The following is a 24350-nucleotide window of genomic DNA, read 5'->3' on the forward strand; positions in this document are numbered from 1 at the left end:
TGTTTTTGCGATGCCTACTATTTATTTTGTGCTTTAAAGAGTAGCTGGGTAACTTGTTAATTAGAGGACATAACTGCAAGGCATGCCGGCACAGGATGTTGCAGTCCAGCTTGGTACTGTGTCTGTGAGTTTCCAAAATCTTTTGAAACCTAGCAGAATTCTATTAACTTCACTTTTACATTAAAACTTTATATATTCATAGAACAAATACTCCAAACAAAACCATTTATCATTTTGTTTTTCTTAAAGAAGCAATTTTTTTTTATGAACAACCATAGGTCTACCATTGTCTTTAAATCAACAGGGACTGCTTTACAGATTTGCATACTGAAAGAAGAATACAATAAAAGAACTGTTGGGGTGAAATGAGAAGGAAAGGCATCCAACTGTATTGGATTACTACAATATATCTTACAACTGAAATAAATAAATCATGGAATCTAGAATAAAGGATTTTTAGATAGAACTTCATTAATATATAGTGTTAAATAATAATTTTCAATACTATTTCCTCAGCGAGGGGGCACTTCAAAAGATAAGTCCAACATCCATTCTCTTAATTTTTCATATCAAGAGTTATTACAGGTATTTCAGATGCTAAAACTGTAATGGTTGGCTATTCTTTATTGTCAGCTTACTTCTGTATAAATAACCTGCTGCCAGGAAGCTAGAATTTCTCGGTGCCAAGTGATTTAATTTAATGGGCAGATAATAATCTGTTGATTTTTCCTAATATAAACAGGGTGTTTTGAATGAAAGATATAATACAGAGGTAGGTATTGAAACACATTAAGTTTTTACAAAATGGCAAAAAATTGAAAATCTCAATCAGTGACTGAAGGATAGGTTTTCAAAAAGCTATTTGAAGCCAGAGTTTTGAAAGATTAAGTCTCACTGTGGTGCCAAACATCCTCTATGAACAAATTACTGTAGTTTCATTTTGTATTTGCAGTCAATTTTTAAAATGATTTTAACAAACCATTACTCTTTTAAACAACTAGGTAGACAGTAAACAAATACGTATTTCTTGTCATGTTTGTAGCCAATTTAACAGTTCTTTTAGTGATACTGCCTTTGGTCAATAGACTATTCTAACAAGACATATTCATCACAAAAATATTTCTATTATAAGAAATATTTAGGCTTCCGGCTTTTCCAGAAATGGGCACATGAAATATCTTGGCCAACATTTCTGCTGAATGCTGAAATGTTCATGTTAACCCAGTAATTATAGGGTTTGGGAGAAGGTTCCCTGGAACTCCTAGACAGGTGAACCTTTCCCAAATAAACATCTTAGTCTGTTAGATGCCAAAATCATAAACTCTAGATGAGAATTTTTGCTCACATTGTATTTATTGAAACATACAGACTATATAAACTGTGGTGAATAGCCTCGAGGAATGAGATGGCATTTCTTCCTCCAGGCTTCAGCTTATTTAATTTAACATTTAACTTCAGATCATAAGATAGAAGTGGGTGGTGTTGGGAAGCATTCAGGATCCAGCTGGATACCTAGTGGAACAACTCTAGTCAATACCAAACTTAGTAAAGATTTTCTATCAAGTTGAAGACTTTTCTGTTTCCAGTCAAGCATAGAGAGGGAACAAACAGCCTGGTGGCATATACATACTCTGATTCAAGCTGCCAGCTAAAGATATCAAACTATTGCCTCAGATCCTTCTGAAGCTTAAGTAGGGTTTCGCCTTAAAAAGTCTAGAGAGTTTATTTCTGGAAATGATGTAAGGCAGGGGAAGCTTGAAGAGTTTTACTACAATATCGATGAATTTGAGTAAATTGGGAGGAAGCACATTTGAAAGACTTCATTTCATGGAAGAATCAAGCCATGAGAAAAATCCTCCAGTAATATGGGTAATGTATTCTATTTGCCTTGCACATTCAGTGTGACATAATACGAGGGTAACAGTAAAATTGTACAGAAAAGCCTCGTGCAGGCATAGTCTCTAAGGGAGTTCTAATTCTAAATGCTAAATGGATCTTGCATTGTGCAGATGACAAGTTTCATCATACAGGCATAACAAGGAGCATTTATCAGTGAGATCTGTATGCATCAGTACTATAGGGTCCATTTGGGACACTAATATTTATGATTCTCAGCCAAATACCACCTTATTTGTTCTTACTCCCTGCCTACTTCATGGTACTGATATAATTGAAATTTTGCATGAACTGTAATTTCAATGGCATTTATGACAAATGATTGTCAAACACTGTGTGCCTTTTTATTAACAATTTGGTAATTTCCCCAGGATTTAACGTTTTTTCTTCTTGTTCTTTTTCAAAATTAAATGTCACCCCAAGAAATATACTCAGCTTAGTATTGACACAGTCAAAAATACATAGATAATTCTTTTTAAGTAATAGAGGTTAATCTTTTCTTAAAGATGTCATGTTTTGTGTGAATTTTATGGATAGCATTATGATAAATAATCTAGTATTTATTTTATTCTTTTTTTCCATAAGCGTATTGTTTCTGGAAGCTCAGATGTTTGCTTTGATGCTTTGCATGGCAATTAACATCGTGGTAGTCTTTGCTCTTGTGTATGAGAATGTCTTTCCCTTCTCTTAATTCCACAGAATACCCTGGGCCATTGTTATTAGATGCCTGCAGATTTGCTGTCATCCCTGGGAGATACATAGACAGAAAAATAAATACTTCTTTTAGTTTCTCCATTTAGGATTCATCAGGCCTCTATTGATCTTTGTTATTTCCCTCAAAGGATTTTCTGAAGAGGCATATTAACTGTATAATAAATATTAAAGGCACTTTAACTTCTGGCAATGAAAGCTTTCCTATTTTAGGGTCTCTTCGGCATGCAGAAAGTGTACTTAACCGTTGAAGTAACTATAGTTATGCACCTAAGCCCCCTGCCTGGATAGATCCCAGCCTCTGTGGGAACACAAATGGGAATCAGGGGAACTGCAAAGAGATTGGGAAGGCTGAGTGAGGTCAGACCCTTTTCTAATTTTCATTATAATGTAAAGCTTATCTAATATGAATGCAAATTGCACTTCCTCATGCTCTGGGGATGGGTTTCGCCAGGGAAAAAGCGGAGGAAAGAATTTTTATGCTGGTTGTATGACCCTGAACAAGGCCCCATTGCTCCAGATAGTTATGCAGTGAGAAAATTATACACTTTTCACCAAAGAGTTCATAAACTAAGTTCTCCATTTATTTTCTACCACAGATAGGCTCGAGAACTCAGGATTGCCCTAGAGCTGTAAGGAAAGCCTTGTAATTTCTTGACTAGGACTTTTTTCTGAAATTGTCGCCATGAATCAGCCAAAGGAAGCAAAGCAGTATTCTTAAACAGGTGTGTTAGAGGAGAATACCTCCAGTTCAGAGTAAAACAGCACAGGTTACTGCAGTCCCTAAAGGCCAACTTGGTCATGCTTGGGTACAAGCATGGGCACAATCTAATTTGTCCTTTCCTATCACTATAGCCATGATGAATGCTTACACAGTAGGCATAAGTATCCTCAAAATCTTTCTGGCTGACATTTCCAGGGTAAGGAAAACCATATGGCTGCATTGCCTGTTGGCATACAGCCTTCTTCACTAGTCAAACAGCAGAAGGGATAAGAAGTTAGTCTCAAATGGTTACAAAATAAATCTTTTTGCAGAAAACAGATCCTGGACATTGCAAATATGCCAGCCTTGGATCCTTGCCTCCTTCTGCATCCACCCAAAACAAGTGCAGCAAAGAAGGTGTTAAGCATGACAGACCAGGCATGACCAGCAATTTTGACTCTGCAAGTCGTGTGTATATTAATTAGAAATACATCACATACCTCCAAGAAACAAAGGAAAAGACAGGTCCTGAAACAGTTGCAAGTAATAGAGCTCCCAGGTCCCTGCTTTGTTTTTTTCATTTATGTTACAAGCTGACTGTGCAATGCTCTTCACAACCAGTCTGTTTGGTGATGCACTTTCCTGAGCCAGGTTTTCAGGTTACCTGGCAAGACTTTGTACCATCACAGGCTCTGCACCTCTCAATAGCCAGACTCCCCATCCCAGTTTAAGTTAAGGGCAGACCAGGGAGCTGGCCAGCCACATGTTTATACGTTTAAGGAGATGGGATACTGATTTTATCTCCCTCACGCTTTTGCCCTTTACTCTACTAGAGCAAAAATTGGCGATATGATAGAAGGGAGAGAAAAACTTTATTAGCTATCATTAATATAATGTGCTCATTATAATGATCATAAACCCTAGTTAATAGTGGAACAGATAATGTCAGTAAATAAGTGCTGTAAAATATGACAAAGTTTACAACATGGAGTGGATTTCTGTTTTCATATTTGCACAGTATGGCCTCCATACACAATCACAGTTTCTCCACTGTTCCTTTCAAATCAACACTCATGTTGAATACTTTTTGTCATATAGGATGAATCCCCACCTGTTGGAAACGCCTCTCAGGAGCAACTCTTTTTGAAGTACATCAGAATTGCTCTTTGAAGGAGTCTACTTGAATTCCTCAGAGGAATAATATTTTGATAACTAGTTCTGTTCATCAAGTATGAGTTCCTCAAATCACATCAAATGTATCAACCCAGACAGCAAGGCTGATTCTGTTTGACCTGACTTTACTGGTTTTGTTTCTCCATCTCTCAGCCTTCTAGAGACTGCCTTTACATTAATATTAAAGCCTGTGGAATAACACCTGGTTAAAAAAAAAAACCAAAAGAGCTCCTATAACACAAGCTAGCTGGAATAAGTGTCTGAATTACCTATGTATAGAATCAGAACAACAAGTTTCATTGATTTATACAATGCAGGCCTTTAAAACTTTCTTTCCTCTATGAAATTGTTAGGATGGGTTCGGATTACAGATTTGGTGGTCATTTCAATTATTCATAGTATCTGAATAGCTTTTGTAGGTGATTGTTTCATTTTGCTTGAGGGATGAATTATACTGAAAGCAGTTGTACAGCAGAAAGCAATACAACATTTTTTTATTACTTATTTACTACACACCCCAGATTGTGTAATGACTTTAAATAGCATGTATTATGCTGGTTAACCTTTGCCTGCTGCAGGAGAAAATCAGAACCTTCCTTTTGCATCTCAAAAGCTCCTACAGTGACACAGGTGAATGGCTCATACATTTTAAGGAATAGAAGGCTTGGTGTTTTATTCTAGTGTTCTCCTTTATATTTGTCCTAGTCCTCCCCTTAAAACTCTAGTCTTCAGATTCCTAGATTTCAGTAAACTCTAGACAGAAAAAAACCCCTTTTTCTTAGCTCCTAGGTAGGATTTCCAGTAAAGACCAGCACAAAGGGTACAAAATGACATTGTTCTTGCAGCAGTTCCTGCTGCAACACAGCTGTCAGCAACATCACGACTAATGCGGTACCAGTTTTTCTGGAACTTGGTGGGAGTGACAATGTACATACACTGTGTGTGATTCCCCATTACCCCATGACATTTAGCTGATCTCAAACTCAGAAAGGAGGAAAAGGTAAGTGTTTGATTTCTCCGCAAACATTACATCCACAGTCCATCATCCACCAGTAAAGCCAAGGGAGAAAAACAGTAAAGATTTTTAACTCATTTACAAAGCAGAACTATGGAAAACTTGACCAAGGAGTTAACATGACAAAATATCTGCTAGAATTGAGATTGGCTCTTAATGAGCAAACTTTTCCTTTCTGTTTCTGTTTCCTGTGTATTTAGAAATTGCAGTCATAATAAATTTCATACTGTGTTAACAAGCACTAAATATTTAGACATTAAAGCTTTCCTTACATGTCAGGTTCTAAATAATTTAAAAATAGAAATGTGTGAAAGTAAGTGAGACAACCTTTGGGAAGTACAGTACTTTGTAAGCAAGTGGTTTTATCATGGAAACTCTCTTCTGCATTGATATGTCCGTCATATTTTCACAATCAATCCAGCATATTATATCTTAGGAACACTGTCAAAAAGGATGGTCCCGTCTCGCCTTTTCCCCTCTCTTTTCACTGATAATAACATTTATATGAACACACAGGGGATGCTAGTGGGAAAACAATGAATTTGAAAACGATTTTTATATGTTTGTTGCCATGGTATTTCTTGAACCAAAGTTACCCATGTGGCAGAAGAGAAAGCAGGGAAGTGGGGGGAAACAAGTGTCAGATTGTGGAGCAAAAACCTTATAAACCTTCTGACCAATGCAGCTGACTTCTATGAGACTCGACTGTTTGTGGAATGGCAGTATAGCAATAAGATTCTATGGAAGCTGTTTTCTAATTATGAAAAACAGAATTTAATGTCAATGTACCCAATTCTCATGTTGTATTTGGCATCATGGTTTGTTTTGTTAAATTAAATAGACTTCATAGCACACCTGAATGTTGAAAATAGGACCCCTTTGACAGTATCCCATTCATTAAATACGACTCAATGCTTTTTCCTTTCATTCATGCAGACAGTTATTGAATGTTCGTTAAACGCACTTTTATCCTCATAGTATTGTGAAATTTTGTTTTAAGGAATGCTCTTTTAAATGAGGACTAGCATGGGAGCCTCCCAGAGAGTGCAATTAATCTGAGCTGATATTGTGGAATTCTTAAAAGGAATGAAATAAATATCTGAATATCAGATTAATAAGTGGATTTTGGTAAGCTTGTAGTTCATTACTTTGTATTATTGAAAAGTGTTTTATTCAGCTTTTATGTTAAAAAAAGAAAAAGGAGCATTGTTTTCTGTGAGACATTTTCTTATTAAAAAACTCACTTTGTCCTTTCATAAGAGCTTGACTGGCTACATATGCACACAGGAGAAGTTGTGAAGGAACATCAATATAATTAGAAAATAAGATTACTCAAGGATGACTGTGCTGAAAGCCAATGTATTTGTTGGGTATATCTAGTATACCATACAAGAAATTCTCAGTTTTAGGATAAATTTCAGTTTCTTTAGAGTTTTTGGTTATTTTTTGAAATGAACAGGATTAATTTTTGATGCACTGATGAAAGAAAATATCCTTTCCTTCAGAAAAAATCAGTGTCTGATCATAACAAACTGAGATGTAAGGATTTCCTCAGAAACTTTCATTAGTCAGGACCTTGGATCCTAAAGGAAAAGCAATAATATCTTTTTCCTTCAAGATCACAAAGCACTCAAATACCTGCAAAATACTACTTAGATATTTATCTTGCATTGAAATTAAAGGGAATCATGACTCAGAGGATTTGGGGTGTGAATACTTTCAGATTCAGTTAAATTGGCTGATTCCAGTCATTTCACAGGAGTTCTCACCATCTTGCAAATTTTGCTGTAAGTTACTAAGATCATTGTCTAGATATCTAAAATGTTGCATTTTAAAATATAGCTCAGTAATGTCATAAAAATAAAGAAGACTAAATATTCCTTCTCTGTGGAAAAGACTGGGCTACGCATTATGAATAACAGGTATTTTAAAGATTTTGATTAGTATGGTTGGTTAATCTGCATTTATTCCATTCCCTTATGCATATTTTTTCCAAGCTTTAAAAAACACATGCCTGAGATGAGATATTTTTCATGCAAGTGTCATTTTTTATGCAGAGAATCAGTCTCAATCAATCACATGTGATTCATGTGATCCAAATATGTAAAATTAGAAATTCCATAAGTCAGTTACCCAGTTCTTCTCTATCATCAACACAGAGATATTATTCTATCTCTATAAAACAATTCCACCCTAGTCTCTCATCCTGGTATGGAGCTAGTCCCTTTTCCTTTCAGTGACTATAGAGGAAAATAAGACATCCAGTGTAGAAGAAACACCTATATTTTGTATTGTTAAATTAAATACGTTTAATTGTATCCATAGAGAGAATGTAATTCTATGGATAGATTTCCTTCTGTAACTCTTTGAAAGGACTGGGAAATAATGAATAGTAGGTGATATGTGTCAAATAATGATGAAATTGAGAAGTATATTTTAAGTTGTGGAGATGTGGACATTTTTTCACAAGCATTTGTTACTTATCAATTTCCAAGTGTTATGTTCACGTTATACTGAGTTTAGCCCTTTTGTTCCCCCCAAACAACATTAAAGAATGTGCTTTATATTTTATTTCTGTCATTTGACATGATCCGCCATAAATCCTGGGTTTCCAGGTATGCAGTAAACCCAGTATTTTTATAAAAACTAATATATGGAGCCGTGCGGGGGTGTGTTGCTAAGCAAAGCAACCATAAATGCTGAATTCAGTAAATCATATCCCATCACATATAATGTCTCTTACCACCCCTTATCATATCCTGCTTTTGCTTAGTCCCAAGTTCTAGATGATGCTGGCTGCACAAGCTCCAGCTGAGTTGAAATATTGATGATATGACTTCTACTAGAATATGTTCCTTGGATCTCAGGGCTCGTGGAGGTACTTTTAATCACTCCTGCTGAATCTGTTCCATTTTTTTTGGCGTAATTCTCCATTCACTGATCTAGAGAAAGAGAGATTGATTGGACATGACTATGGTTGGAGCACTCGGGTTAGAGACAGTAATACAACTTTCCCATCATATCCTGTTCTAACTAGCTGGTATAGAATAGCTCAGTGCTCTTCCACATATTGGCTGATATTTGAATAAAAGAGGAAACTACCTCCTTTTTCTTTTTCCTTCAGATTTGTGTAGGGCCTATCCTTGCTGGAGGTAGCTGGGAGCATCTATCTGGGTGGCAGGCAAAGGGTTGTCTTGTGTTTGCATTGAACTTGGTGGCAAGGGTTTAGCTTTGCAAAGATGAAGGTGGTTCTGGGTGTCCACTAATGCAGATGTTTAGAAGCACTTTAAGGTATCTTCTCTTACAAGATGCAAGTTCTGAATTACTCAATTGTAATATGTACACTGAGGTTAAAGGGATAAGCTCTCTAAGAGCATTTTGTTTCTGCGTGTGGCTTCTTCATCAAGGTATAGCTCAAGTGACTGAGCAATGTGTGTTGAATCCTACTCTGTGACAGAACAGGGCAGCTGAAAACTTGCTGCCAAACTGCTGTACGGCACTTTGATTTTTTGCCGACTTGCAAACAAGAGGCAAGTAGATTTTTTTCCAGGAAAACGTGAAACAGGAGCCCAATTTTATGGGTTTTGCTCTCAGTAGAAAGGCACAAACCAGCTACCCTATATGCCTGCAAAGCTTAACTATTGAAAGGTCGAGCAACTCCTCAATGATTAGTTATCTACAGGATAAGGTTTAGTAATTGAAGCTGAACAATTTGTTTCTCATTGGTACAAATTTATGATGACCTCTGTTGGTCTGAGGAGGCCTCAACAATGGGATGACCTTGGAGAAAATGCCATCTAAGCTCCGTATAAAGTACAACACTGATAAAATTTAGCCATGAAGCACAGGCTGCATCCTTTGTTTGTCTGCAGTGTCACACACACATTTACAATTTCATATAAATAAAAGATAGCATTGAGTCATGACAGCAGGCAAGGCTACAGCAGTTGCGCTGGCTCAGCCATGAAAATCTGATAGTGCCAATAAAATAATAAGAAAACCGCAATTAGGTTAAAGGCTTTCCCGTGTTACTCATTTTATAACTCTTCTATAATAGTCTTTTGGGCTACATCTTCTAAGATTCCTTCTAGAAAGCAAATTATATGCATGGATTATATTTATTTTTTGCCATTCTGTCTTTATTGTGCCAATTTTTATTTTCCTTTCCTTTGCTTTATAATGAATGAAAAATATTTGTTTAGAAATGAAGATATATAAACTAGAATTTCAGTTACAAGCTAGACCAGAATCAGAAAGCACTTAGTCTAAAGGGTAAATATGTTCTTTACAAGATGTATGTACAAGTGGATATTGTAAACACAAGGGAACCATACACTACAGTGGTTTTGAGTGGAATTCTTTAATGGAAGTTGTCTCAGGTCCCTGGTCTAAGCCTGTTTTTTATCCACTCTTGTCAAAGTGTGAAAGGTTGTGGGTAAATGAGGCATAAAATGTGTACAGATAGGCAGGCTTCACACCTAAAACAACCTTATATAAGCTGGGACACAATTCTAGCTTTAATTTACTGCCGCTGGTAGTTTTTCTTGACTTTTATTCTGAATATTGGTTGTTAATGGAAACACCTTTCTCCTGTTTCTTAATTTGCATTAATATTTTTACTTCAGCATTTTGTACAGCCCTGTGCTGAAAACTCTGTACCATTAAATTCTCCTTTGTGGATGTAGGAAAACTCAATTAAATTCTCACCATGTTTTATGATCATGGCAGACACAGACGAACTGCTTATTTCTGTGTCGAGTAATTACAAGGAAACCTTCAAGGTGAATCAGGATGTGATGAATATAAATTCTGTTAAAACTCAGAGCACAACCTGTAAACCAAGGGGTGTTGTGTCCATAGATTCAGCTAGAGCTGTGAGAAAGGAGTTTTCTGCAGAACTCTCCTCGTGGCTGCAGGTTCTGATCTATCCTCCCCTTTGTGCACACATCGATGATCAAACAAAATCCACTTTAAAGGAAGAAAATGAAAGCATTTTTTCAGGGCCTCACATATCGCGTTTTGTCATTCTGGTCAATATGTGCTGAAATTGTTCTCTATTCACTCAAACCTTGTTCACAACCACACCCAAACTAGGTGAACTGGACAGTTGTCCATTGCAACGTACCAAACCTTTCTGCTTTTCTCTTAAATAGCACCACTGAAGATATGGTAGCCAAGGAACAGTGAGCTATGGCCACTGTCTAATGTTATCAATTGTGCCACTACTGTTTCTCTCTCTGTAGGACTTGGTAAGAGAGTTCGGTATCACTGTATGTCTAATGTGCACGATGTAAAATAATACTTGAAGGGATCTCTCAAAGTTAGAACACTTTACTTCTGTCTTGATGCTGTGCACAGGATGAAGAAAAGAACTGAAGAAGAAGGTTGAAAGAAGACAGTTAAAGCAGTGGTTAACAAGATTGCCAGATTTCACTCATTTTATTCTCTGAATAAAACCGCACAAAAATAAATAAACAAAATTATTCACAAAATCATATTTGGGTCATTTGCACATTTAGCTTTTAGGCTAAGATAAGCTCTTTAAAATAATGGTGTGACATTTTAAAGAAAAAAAATTAAGAAATAAAGGAGAATCACATACACTTCTGCTAAAATGCTGGGGTAATTCAGGGGACTACAAAGGTAAGCATAGATGCTAGTGTGGTCTCGAATGTGATCAGTGAAAGGCAAGTTCTCTAACAGCTGCAGGTGTGATGACTTTATCTCTACATATTGTCAAAAAGACGGAACCGGATCCTTCAGGTCCAAAGCACATCCTCCCTTCACTTGAGATAATGCAGTGTCTGTTAGTAACTTGTAGTAGGTTGTGAAGTATTTCTTTGTGTTCCAGGCACTAAAGTGGGAGCAAAGAATGCAGCTATTGCTTTATTTTACAGCATTAAATCTGGTAGGAGTGCAAACACATGAATATTTTTACATACTGTAGCCTTGGCCTTGAGAGAACATTGGCAGAACTGGAACATCCTTCAGGTCTTGGTCCACACATTGATATCAAGAATCAGCCACAGGGGCAACTCTTTGGCAGGAATGTGTTTTGAGGAAATGTGTAGGAATTGTCTTACCAAAAGACTGAAGACTATCCTAGATGGAAACCTCTCTCTTGCTATGCACAGGTTTGAGCAGGGCTGAATTTAAACCTGGCAGGCAAATCCTGGCCATACTATTAGTTTGGTTTTCTTCAGGTCCTCACTCCTCTTGGCTACCTTAGCAGTGGTTAAACAATTACCATTTTTAATGATACAAATCACATCCATTGGCCTCAAAGAAAAATCGAAACTTGTGAATTATAGACATAACAATTCTTCTGTCAAACAACCTTAACTTCAAATGACAAACTCTCCGTTTCTGCAATGTGGTGGATTAGATGTTATTAAGGCTCTGTAGAATAGTTCATGGAGCACATTGATTTTAATAAAATACATATTGATTACAGTGAAATGTCAGTCTTTCTGCTCTGAACATAATATCTAGCTGTCATTAAGTAATGTTAAAATTTTATTAAATCAATATTATGTGCTCCCTTTAATTAAGAAGAGATTGTCTTTGACCCTATTTGTGCTGCTTGAATGAAACTCCACTCAGAGTCAGCAGAAGGCTAGTGTCTTTTCAAGAAGAAAAATATTAACATATGCACAAATTCATATTTCATAGGTAGAAAAATTATCACATATATCAAGTCTGTTTAGATTTTTATTCATTAGAAAGAATGGCGTTATTAAAAGCAATGTTTTGAGCCTTTCTGGAGCTCCTCAGCACCTCACATATCAGGCCTCTGAGAATACAGCTGTCACGTGAAAGATGGAGAAGAAAACTCTACGGCTGCATTTCAGAATAGTTAGAACTAGAGAGACATAACAGGATTAAAAATGGGTACATCTGGACTACCTCTAAATCTTTGCAAGTTTTAAATGGCTAAACCTTTGAAGAAACAGGAGGATAAAAGTGCATTCTCTAGGCCAGCAAAACTGAATGGCTAAAAATCTCTAGGCAGTGGGATGCTATTAAGGAAAAAAATGAATCTCAAAGGCTGAAGAGTTGCTTATTCACTGGGAAAATGAGTTATAAAAAAAAAAATTACTTGTAAAATAAAAATGTATCAATTTTTTTCTCTCTAAAATGCTCTCAGAGTTGTCCTTTCACGTTTATGCAATATTGATTACCCTCTATTAGTTTCTGAACAGGCTGGTGAGATGGTTTGATCAGGTGAGTGTCTGTAGGAAGAGAAGTACCAGCATAGCCAGTGTGTCAGATCCGGAGGCAGCTTTTATTCATGAAGGTTTGTTAGCACTGTTTGAACACACACTGTCTGGCAGCAGCTCCTCTATTAACTGGGACAATGAATGAGAAGTACTGCAAAGGGTAAAATTATATGTTGGATATTTGGTCTTATGCCTTTTAAGTAGGATGTTTGCTGTCCTTACTAGTAAAGTGATGGCTTGCTTGGGTAGTTATGATTATTAATGTATATAATTAGTGGCTTTAGTAGTTGTCCAGCCTTGAAAAATTATATATGCCAGAAAAACAGAAGTCTTTTTAAAGCCTACAGTTTTACCCGAAGACCTTGGGTAGACGGATGACACCGTCTTCATCTAACAAAGATGCCCACATTTTATTCTCCTGTATAATCTAATAATTAAACCACACAATTAGACCCATTATAGCAGCCTAATTTATAATATTTTCATCTCAGTCAGAACTCTGCCTGAAATATATTTCCTTTCAAGTTTAAATGAGCAGAAAGTGAGTATTTTAACTGAATAACCACATGAAGAAAAACAATTATATCTTTGCTTTAGTTAATTTTTCTCTCATAAAGAGGTATTTACTTAATCATGAAGAGTGAAGTTAATACAAGGCTGAGAGTTTGGAAAAACCAAGGTGGCTGAAAAATGGCTTCATGTGTTTCACTGAGTTGTTCTAAATGTTGTGTACTACAACACAAGAAGTCGGGGAAGGAAACAACAACAAGATAGTAAAACGTCAGTCACCTAGAGGCAAGAAGATCATAGGACTTCTCAAAACTTATAATTAACATAATTATCCTATTGATTAACACGGAAACTGAAATAGGGTAGATTTAGATTAGATATTAGGAAGAAATTTTTAACTGTAAACGTGCATTGTGCAACATCCCATTGACATTTTCTCACAGCTTTAGCCAAGGCCTATGGGTAGGTTTGTGAATGGATTGACAAGTGACAGAGAGGGTTTGTGAGCAGTGGAGTGCAAGTTCAACACTTCTTCATTGCATTCTGCCTGGGCTGTGAGTCTGGTGCTGTGTGTTCTGCTTGAGGGCCCATTCCTCCAACTCAGAATCACACAAGCTGAGAAGCTCAGCATGTGCCGAAGGCTGCAGGCTCAATGATGTAGCTTTGGGGGAGAGTAATTCTCTGCAAACTCCAGGGTGAGAGAGTGAACTGTGAATGCAGAAGAGGTCTGTAACTTTTCAGAATAGGTAGGAGATCCATAAAGAGGAGACAAAATGAACAATGAACATGTTCTTTAGATGCAGTAATATGGAGTGGGATATGATTGTGAACACATGAAATTTAAAATGCTGAATCAAGTGCATCCAGATATATTTAGAAAAAATGCAGGGAAAATAGCTTGTTTTTTTTGAGTTAGAAGGCATCAACTTGGCCTGTTTGTATCAGCTGTAGCTCTGTACTTGGTCACTCAGCCCACAAACATCAGTAATTATATGTTCTCTAGACAGGACACGATGACATCTTTTATAATTGATAATTCCCAGCATCAAAGTTTACTCTCTCAAATAAAAGCACTAGGAGTTTGAAATAAAACCCCTTAAAGTTGTCACCAAGCTCATTCACAAGTCACTTTATTACCAGACCTTTCCCTTTCCATTCCCAGTAGCATACATCATGAAACCTTCAATTTTACTGGGAATTTGAAGTGACTGTTTGAAACCAGGCATGAGTATTGGAGGGACTCTATTTATGCAGTGTCAAGGCAGTGAGGTAGTTGCAGCAATTCGGCATAAAGGGTTTATGTGACAGTGTGGAAGGGCTGTGCTTGAATGAGCTCACTGCTGTTGCCACTTTTAGTGAAATATTTGATGGAGTTACCCTTCATGTTAAAGCTCTAGAAGAATGACTTTTTGAGACTTGAGAGCAGCTGTTGCATAAGTGGCATTGAGCAGATGAAGTCTGTGTTATCCAACTTCTTCGTGGTCTACATTTAAATTGATTTCTCTCTACAGTTCTAGTCTAGGTTGCTGCTTTCATGCATTTATTTCCACCTTCGAATTCTCAGAGCAGCTTGGTGAAAGAGATTTGCAGTCTTGGCTTTCCCTGCACTGGCTGCACAGAAAGCTTAGGTAGGTTTTAGTGTTGAAACTTCCTTGTCATTTTAAATACGTTAAGTAGTCTTGAGAAAGGCAATTTACTTCGAGGACTTGGAGCAGGAAGCAGAGTTCATAATGAGGAGGATTGGACCAGATCTTGAAAGAATAAGAGAAAGAAACTGCAAGTGAACTTCAAAGGAAGAAAGAGCAAATCTTATTTGGCAAGTAGTACTGAGATAAGTGTGTGGAGATCAGCAGAGAAGAGGGAGGTCAAGGCCTTCCTCCCAATTTGTAAAGCTGCTGAATTTGCATCACTGCCTTGTCATCAGTGTTCACACCAGAGGAGTGTGGCAAAGATAAGAACTGAAGGGACTCCTAGTACCCAGAAACTGCCTTGTGATCCTTCATGTTTCCTTCAGCAAATGACATCACCCCATTTGCCTGTTTCTCCCTCTTTAACAGACTCTGGTAATAAATTAGCTAAAGCTGTCAGGTATGTTGAATATGAACCATAAGCAACAGGTGGAAGGGAAGAAGATTATTTCCAAATATTTCACAGTTTAAGTGAAACAACTCTTACCATATAATCTTGTTGATTGCCAGACACTGAAACAGTGCAATTTTCCTTTAGACCAGGAGGTCTGAATGGAGTCGATTAGGACTAGCAATTTGTGATTTCTTTTCATAATCTATTTATGCTCAATTTTTCTAGCCACTCCTATCTGTGGAAAATCTAGCTGACTTTCTCCCTGCATTAGTGCAGGCTCCAATAAATGGGCACATTACCACTAAAAGTGATATTTCTATGCGATCAAATTAACATTACAGATTAAAGATGACAGGTGTGACAGATACTTTAATTCCTACAGATTTGAAAACCTGAAGGGTTCCTGGTTTGTTTGCAAAGCAGAGCTGCTTTAGAAACAGGAATAAATGGATTTTAATAGCATCCTGTCCTTGGAAGCTTCTGAAACGCCACTTCTGCCCAGCCACACAGTTCTTGCTTTCATTTAATTGAAACGATCTGTTATTACAGGATGGTATTTATTTGACCACCTTTTGTAGCAAAAGAGTCCCAGCAAGGCTGTACTTGCTTCTGGCCACTAAAATACCTTCAGTCCTGAAAAATCTAGTATACAAGAAGTCTGGAGAGCAATAGAAAAGATGAACAGTGTAAAGCAAAGCAAGTCCCTGCAGCTTACTAGCAGTGCACAGCTTGCAAGAATCTCCCCATTTCAGCGCTGCTCCTATGACAGTTTCTGAATACATTTCAAGCGTGTTTTAGGCTGGCATTTAGAAGGAGAGTCCCCAGAGCTGGGGCAAGATATTTTCTCTGTGATATCTGTGAGAAAAGTGATAGAGAATCACAGCAGCTGTCCTGCCCTCTGCTCCTCACTGCAGTGCTCTCGTTACGGCCAGATGCATCTTCAGAGAATTTACAGCTGCCTGTCCATGCTGAGCCTTTTACCTCATCAGGGATGGAGATGGGCCATACAGTAATGCGTATTGATCCATGTCCCAAAATGTGGTTTATGTCTTACATTTCTGTGCTGAACTATAGCAATGGGAAAGCAGAGCATTACAACCCAGGCTCCCACATGCAGATACAGCCACTAAATGAGTGATGACAATCCTTCAAGGCTGAATGAATATAGGGGTACACAGGATGATGGCTGAGACATAGCAACTGTCCATAATGGAGTGGATGTGCACGCTTAAGCCTGCCACAAATCTAAGGTAAAATGAGTTAGCTTGGAGATCAATAAAAGATTTTAAAAGCACTCATTTGATAGTTTATGATGGTTCAGCTGACCTGGGGTACATCTCTAAATGCAAGATCTTGTGAATTTGCCTGTATCCCTCGTGTCTGAGGCAGTAGTGAACTCCCAAACAGACATTCCCCTGGTCTGAGAGATGCAAAGGCAGCTGGTGGTGCAAAGAGGACATTGCCTCTTGGCTTGGTTGCACAAGTTGTCATGTGTGAATCCTGAAGAGCTGGGAAGAGAAGAGCTGCATCTCTTGTATTTACTGCACTCCACTAAAAAGTTTTCGCACTCAGCTGATGGAAAACTATAAAATTGAAGGAGTCAAAATGTGCATATAGGCTCCTTGCTCTGTTAAAAAATCACTTAATTCTAATATTTTCTTCCAGCTACTAAATGTTGGTGATCATCACTGCTGTTTTTCCTTCCCATGGCAAGAGGGGACAGAGGGCCAAACCCAATCTGAGAGAGAAGTGGTTGGTACCTGATCCAAGAACAGTTCTGCATGTGTAAGAGCTGAGAATTTCACCTTTTCAACACACTTGAACAGTGAAGGGAAGCCTATCTCCTACTGCGGGGACCAACAAAGATCAGAGGAGGATTAGCAAGGTGAGGCAGAGTCAATTTTCCTTTCTCTGTCTGTGTGTTCAGGAATGGGCTGCTACTGTCCTGGTGCACAGAATCTGCAGTGACATCAACACGAGTACTTTGTCCAGTCTAACAATTCCAACTGAGTAACAAGATTTCTTAGTAAGGGCACCATCACACAGCCCACAGCTGGCTAATTTCTGGAATAAAGTCAATTTGAAGGGTCTTAGCTCAGATTTGCAAGCCAAATTTGATATGCACCTAGTATCTGAGTGCCCACAGACACACTGTGACATAGGATGTGTTACTGCTACAGGTGTTTCCCAGGACTGGAAGCACTAAAGTTCTTCTAAACATTGCTTGATAGAGTATGTGATAGTGTTTTTTCCTCTTAACTTCCAAAATATACAAATTCTTTGTGACTTTTCTATTCCCTCCCCAGGACATATAGTCTAAAGCAGTCTACTGTATGGTGATCATTGGAGTAGTTGAAAGTCATTCATCACTTGGGCTGTGAAAAAGATCCAAACGTATCCACTTTGCGCTTTGAAGGATTCTTTTTGCTTGCTTTCCCTTCCTTTAACAATACAAGAGAGTTCAAACTTCAGCTGTATAGGAATTTCGTAATTCTGTTAATGCTGGCAAGTATAAGGTATGTTTTATGAGATACCTTATGAAACTGATGGAGTAAAATGAATAATAACAATATTAATAAAAAAAAGTGTTATCCAAGCTGAAAATGTTGCAAGGATAAACAAATCAGTAAAAGGTGCAGTTTGCTTATGATACAGTAATTTTATGAGTCATAATTTTTCAGATGAACAGAAGCTATCATCATTATCAACTAATAGCTTTAAGAATGACTTATCTCACTTGATACTGCCTATGGTATTCCTGGAGTGTGAAAGAATTTTAAATTGTCTGTAAGGAACTGATGCTGCCTAAAGGACATTAGAATAAATGAAGCACAGCATTTTAAGTGTTAGCCCTTCAGAAGAAAAGAAACAAACATCCTTTACAAAATGCATAGGGGTGCATGTACTCTGTCACTTCTGGACTATATGTGCCATTCTCAGTGTCTTCCATCAAATATTCAGCAGAAGGGCATTATTAATGTTGGATCTGATTCTCTTTTCCTGCCCAAAAGAACTATAAGTAACAACAAAGAACATGTGGCGCTGGGTCTAGCTGACCTCCACCGCAAAGGAGCTGGGGGAAAGTACGACAATATCCATAGAAGTGTGAAAATAACAGAATTTTATGCATTGCTTAATGGAAGTGAGCTGAAAGATGTCATTTGACCTTGTAACAATAATGTTCTATTTAATTTTGGAGAAATTAAAATACTTTGTTCTGCTTTTTCTGTTTTATTTTTTCCTTTTTCCTTTTTTTTTTTAATCTTAGATCAAGTGAATTTTAGAATAGAAAATTTAAAGGAAAGCAAGAAATGATGTTAAGCATGCATTTAGGAAGAGTTAACATTTTAAAAACAGAATTGGATTCAAAACAAAGCTGGCTGGTTTAGAAAAGAAGGTTGATATATTTTAATCTGGAAATGTCACCCCTAATCACCTGGATCTTTCTCAAAGCCACTGCTGTTGTCTGACATGGAGTGAAATGGACTGAAATGGTGACATCTTTTTATTTAACGTAAATCTGCTTGGTGAATTTGCTCTTTGTTGAGGAAATCAAACAAACAATAAAGAAGCAAATCTATCCCCTTTGATCACCTCTCCTTCCCCTTAGCTAGGACAGAGATGTTAGCAATTATTCTGAGAGCAGGATAAATCACTCACTGCAGGACGGTTGGCATTCATGGTCATCTGGCAAGATTCTAAAGGAGTGTTACTTCAGCTGGAGATTTCTGGATCTGGTCAGTGCTCTGCCTTGGTGAAAGTCAACTTGTGGGCGGGGGGCAGTCCTTCACAGTCCGGGAGCGCAGGCTGTGAGGCTCCTCCGCGGAGGCAGTCAAGCTGCTTTTATAAAAACTTGTGCATGTTGTAGAGGTTGCACCTGGATAAGACCTAATTTGGTTTACAGCTAATTAATAAGTACAGGGCATGGCCTCTATGGAAGGCAACGAAAAACCCTTCCAGTACAGTTGCAGTGTGATTTCTTTTTCAATTATAAGTTCTGTAGAATGAAACAAAAAGGAAAAGGTAATGCAGAAGAGTGCACTACATAAATTGGGAAGATGAATGTTGTTCTGGGAGAAGCTAATTGCTCATAGAAGCACATCAGCTTGACAAAATTATTGTATTTTTAATATCTGAATAAGGCCAAAATGTTTCACTTTACACCAGTTGGGAAAGACTATTTCATGATTTGTTTTAAATTTTATTATCTCTAAATAGTTATTGTTTAATAGAGGATTCTACTATAAGTTTTCTTTCACACATTCGAAGTTTTTAAAAGTGTTCTAAAATAATGTAGTAACTGATTATATATATTTAGAAAATATATATATAGAAATATATATTTAGAAAATATATATAATTTAATTTAAATTCTTACATCACAGTTGAAATCAATATTTCAAATAATGCAGACCAATTTTTTAGCTTTATGTAACAGGAACTTCTGACCTGTTACAAATCATATTTGAAATGTCAGAACTGTGTGTGTGTGCTGAAAATTTTGCACTTTCACTAACTGTGTTTTTCATAACTCAAAATCAGGTGGTGTTGCCCCCTTTCTTCCTATATCTTAGTTCTGACCAATGTATATGATTTCAAATATAGTGTGATTGCTGCAAAGAGGTAGAACACTGAGCATAAAATACACAGGTTATTTCCAGATGGAGAATAATGCTGATCAGTTACCTCAATCACTGCTGCAGACTTTTTGAACAAGTGTCATTTGAAACCCTGAACATGATTCAAACAGTCTCAGTGGAAATTAAAGAAAATAACTTTGCACAGTAGAGGTGAAAAGCTGACTTCATTCTCAAGGGCACAGATGGGCTGAGCATGTAGTTGTCCCGGTGCTTTGCAGCAGGGCTGGGAATAATGCCTGCAAGAAACTTCTGGGAGTATGTGCCAGCTTTCCAGCATTTTTTCAGAGAACAGAGGACAATAGTCAAGGGCACGGTCAGAAACAGTCCTGCAGTCACCGATGATGACAACTGAACTTCTCACTGGATTGTGTGCCACCCTTTGTCAGGCAGGGAATTTCCTTTGCACTTTTACTATAAAGAATCCTTGGCATTGAGCAGGGATATCATGATAGATGTTGTGTGTCATTAAAAGAAAAGCAGAATTAAAATGTCTTGCTCTTCAGTGCTTCCGTCTTTCTCTTCTTGCTGATGAAAACTCAAAAATGGGGAGTGCATGATGGAGTGCATCCATTGCAATTCACCACGCTGAGGGGCTTCCCCACATGGCTGTGACTGCAAGACAAGCTGGATTCCAGGATTTAAATCTTGGGTGATTGATTCTTTTCTTAGTGGATATTTTAAAACTGGAAACCAAGTGATTTGTTCTCACTTGTGAATGAGAATATAAGCCTTTTCTGCAGCATTACTCATCGATTGATCTCCAGCTGCTTTGTAAAGGAGGTCAGCATTAGCTCTTTTTGACAAATGGGGAAGGAGGGATGGTTTCTCCAGAGGCACTTGTCAGGCTAGTGATAAGGCAGTAAACTGAAATCCCTGCTAGCCTACAACCCTACCCATAGCCACCCAGTACCCTGGGCCCTGATAGTTTCGTTTCCCAAAAATTTCATCCTAAATATGGAAGGAAGCCATATATTTCTGGGCAACATCTCCTTGTTCATGTACATGCCTCTAGATTTATTGGCTGGCTCTGTGCCGCAGGAATACAAGTGCCCATGCAGTTTCCAGTTTACTCTTTTTGACTCCAGAAGTTCCAAGATGGACTCTACAAATGTTTGCCCAGTCTATGATGTTCTGAAGCAACTTAAGCCTGAAGGAAGTGGTATTTCACCGAGACATTACTTTCTCAGTCAATTTCTGATCACTGTTTAGTTAGTGAAGCATACTGAAAGCTTTTGACGTGGGCCTAGCCATTGCAAACTTAAGAAATGTTTGTTCTAAATAAGATTGATTACTGTGCCCAAACACGCTAAATAATTGAAAATACATTGCATATGGACACAAAGCACTTTAGGATAAATTAACTAGTTTGTGCCAGTGCAATAACCCAGCATTACTGTGCCTCGAGTGCAATGCTGTCAGCAAGGCATCACGCTGAAAAGGGCATGGTTCTTCTGTGAGACTGAAAATTTATCCTCTAGGATACAGAGATATTTCAGAGCTCCTTTAAAGGATTGTTCTTTTAAAGAGGTGAGAAAATAGCAACTTCTACATGCAATTTGTTTATGAAATATAGCAGCTAGGAGCATCTTAGAGGAAAATATATACATAAACAGATTAGGATGTTGGAGATGATTCACATATATGTCTTTTTTCTTATTCAGCTTAATTAACTTCAGAGTAGATGAATTCTTATTGGTGTAGTGGAAATAAAATGAAACCAGTGTCAAGAGAAAATCTCCTGCATGTAACTGCTTGGTATATTCCAATTCTAGATGTTGAAAAAGCATAAAATTTTTGTTCATTAAATTTTAAAAGCTTTCTGACTTCCTAGAATTATAACAGGGAGTTGTAAATGATGTATGAAATGAAATGTCCTTCTTTACACAAACAACATACAGAGAGAGAGCTTTGGAATAGCTATTATTATGTACTATTTGCAGTAATACTTAGATCAGTCAGCCATTAAGAGAAATAAATAAAAATACCCACCAGGGCCAAAAAAATCAGAAAAGGTGGAGATAATTTAAAGTACTTATATCTTGTTTGTGGAGAAAATCTGTAGCAAATTTGTTTACTTAAATAAAATATTTTCAGTGGTTTTACCTCTTGCTTTCATTCTCTGTTCCCTGTAGAAAGGAATCCTTTTTGGACGTAATTACTATTATTGCCAAATCAAAGCCCTCTTTTTACATATTCCTGCATTCATCAGAAGAAAAGAGTTTTACAGAGACAGGCTGAATCCAACCAATTCACCTAGACACACTACTCTCCAGTCTGTGTGACCAGACATATTCTGTACTCATTGTAGATGGATGTAAAGTCTGAAGTCTGATTTATGGTATTGAATACACTTTCTGAATGGAGAGAGTATTATAGAACAAACATATATGTTAGGCGTATTACTTAACGCATCACTGACATTCAGAGTAATGAATAAAGCAGACTCTCACTGGTAAAGTCTTCCTCTATCGTGCTGCTAAAAACATACCTTAACAACATTTTAAAGCCTTTAAAGAGCTTCTCTCAAGTACTGCTATTTTGGCCCTTTCCTTAGAGGAAAACTACTCATTATACAAATTTGCAAAATTATAGTGAAGAAGTACAGCAGCTTTATTAAAATCCAGATTACTAGCTCAGAGACATCTCCAAGGCCTCAGGTTTCTATTTAAACTAATTTTCATGTAAACAGCACCATGAAGATACAGTGCTACACGTGGAAAAAAAATGTTTCTGTAGAGTAGAAGTTACTACCTGAGTTTCACTTCCAATTCAGTTTTCACTGGCTCACTATTTCTTTTTGCTAAAATTACTTGGAAGGAATCAAAGTGTTTTTGTTTTCAACTGTTTAATAAGCAGTTCACACATACTGATGTGCTTTTATATTAATGAAGGGCAAAGCCAAGAAATGGTCTTAAACAAGGAAGTTTTTCTCCTTTAATTTCTGACCTGTCACTATCCTCAGTGTCCCGCATGCTTGGAGCAGACGTAGAAAGACAGAGGTCATTGCAGTTAGAGGAAAGGAGGGGCGTTTTTAAAATTATATTTTTCTTCTTATTGGAGTAGAGACCTAACACCTCGATGTTCTGGGGAAAGGATCAGAGACAGGGTTTGGCATACTTTAGTCTCTGAATGTCATTGGGTTGTAAACCATGAAGCAAATCAGCAGGTGCACTGTTGGGGACCTGAGAAATGATCTTGTAGCAAGCAAGGAAAAATTCCCGAAGAGTAGAACAGAATGTCATTCCCAAGGCGCCCAGTCTATAGCTCCAGGTTTGAAATCAAACTGAGCCTCCATTGTGTGATATACTTGTGAAAATAAAAATGATTCCACAAAACCGTGGTGTCACCTTTAGATACGTTGCCCGGCCAAGGGATTTGAGTTGGAACACAGGCAGCAGTAGTAAGAACACCTTGAAATGCAAATGCCCTGTGGTTTCCTCCAAGGTCTATGTGAGTTCAGTGGCTGATCCTTAGACTAATTCTGAATCTGTACCTGCAGGTGAATCTGTCTGAAGGATTGGCAAAATTAAACATGTGCCAGCTGTGTATCTTCCAGCCGTTGCCTTCACCTCTGCTTGTGCAAATGCTCAGCCGAGCTTTGCTGGACTGCAGTGAAACCTTACTGAAAGTTTCCTGAAATATTTGCATGTCTGTGAAGGACAAAATGCTCACATTATTACAGTCTCTTCAATGCCCGTAGGCCACAGAGAGTGGTTCATGGAGGAAAGAGATGAAGAATTTGAGTAATTTAGTCAAAATTCTTAGAAACATAAAAACGTTTCACAGGCAGGAACAGACATTTTAGGATCTAATATGGTGAGCAAAGACAGACTCCACAATTCTTGGCTTGTGTAGCTTATGAATATTGTGTAATGGTTCAGATGCCATTGGATTCTTATGCACAAGGCAGTTGATCTATAAAACATATGGCATTTTGAAATATTGATCTCTTCTGTGCCAGTGAGTAAGAGATATTAGTGTAGCATGGGATTCCATTTGTAACACTGGGATTAAAGGCAGGGAAGTGGAAAATTGGAATGGACCCGAATTCACATGAAGTAGAAAGTACAGCTGGCAGTATCACTAAAGCTGGAGAATAACAAATAATGCAAGTATTTTTTTCAAATTGTTTTAAAAAAGTCACATGACAGCTACTAAGGAAACAGTGACACAATACAGCGGGACAACAGAAAATGAAACAAACTTTTTCTCTGCAAAGTAAACAGTGATCTACATTTTAAAGTACCACTTGATCTGAGTCTTTACTTAGTCCCAAGGAACATGTCTTTCTGAATGAAATAACAGAAAACAAAACAAAATAAAATAAAACCCTGAACTTTTGCTCAAATCCTGCAGGTTGTTGCCTAGAACCTCAGTTGGTCAACTAATTCACACTGGGA

The 24350-nt window shown here is 37.5% G+C and overlaps 1 long non-coding RNA gene across 1 annotated transcript; it reads left to right on the top strand.

Moving 5' to 3' along the window:
• The first annotated feature begins 1743 nt into the window (after positions 1 to 1743).
• Positions 1744 to 18331, top strand: LOC128852559 (uncharacterized). The gene is made up of 3 exons (XR_008450511.1): positions 1744 to 1869; positions 16976 to 17195; positions 17617 to 18331. It is a non-coding gene; the product is annotated as an uncharacterized LOC128852559 (long non-coding RNA).
• Positions 18332 to 24350: the final 6019 nt, after the last annotated feature.

This window comes from Cuculus canorus, chromosome 6 (assembly GCF_017976375.1).
Source record: "Cuculus canorus isolate bCucCan1 chromosome 6, bCucCan1.pri, whole genome shotgun sequence".
NCBI lineage: Eukaryota > Metazoa > Chordata > Aves > Cuculiformes > Cuculidae > Cuculus > Cuculus canorus.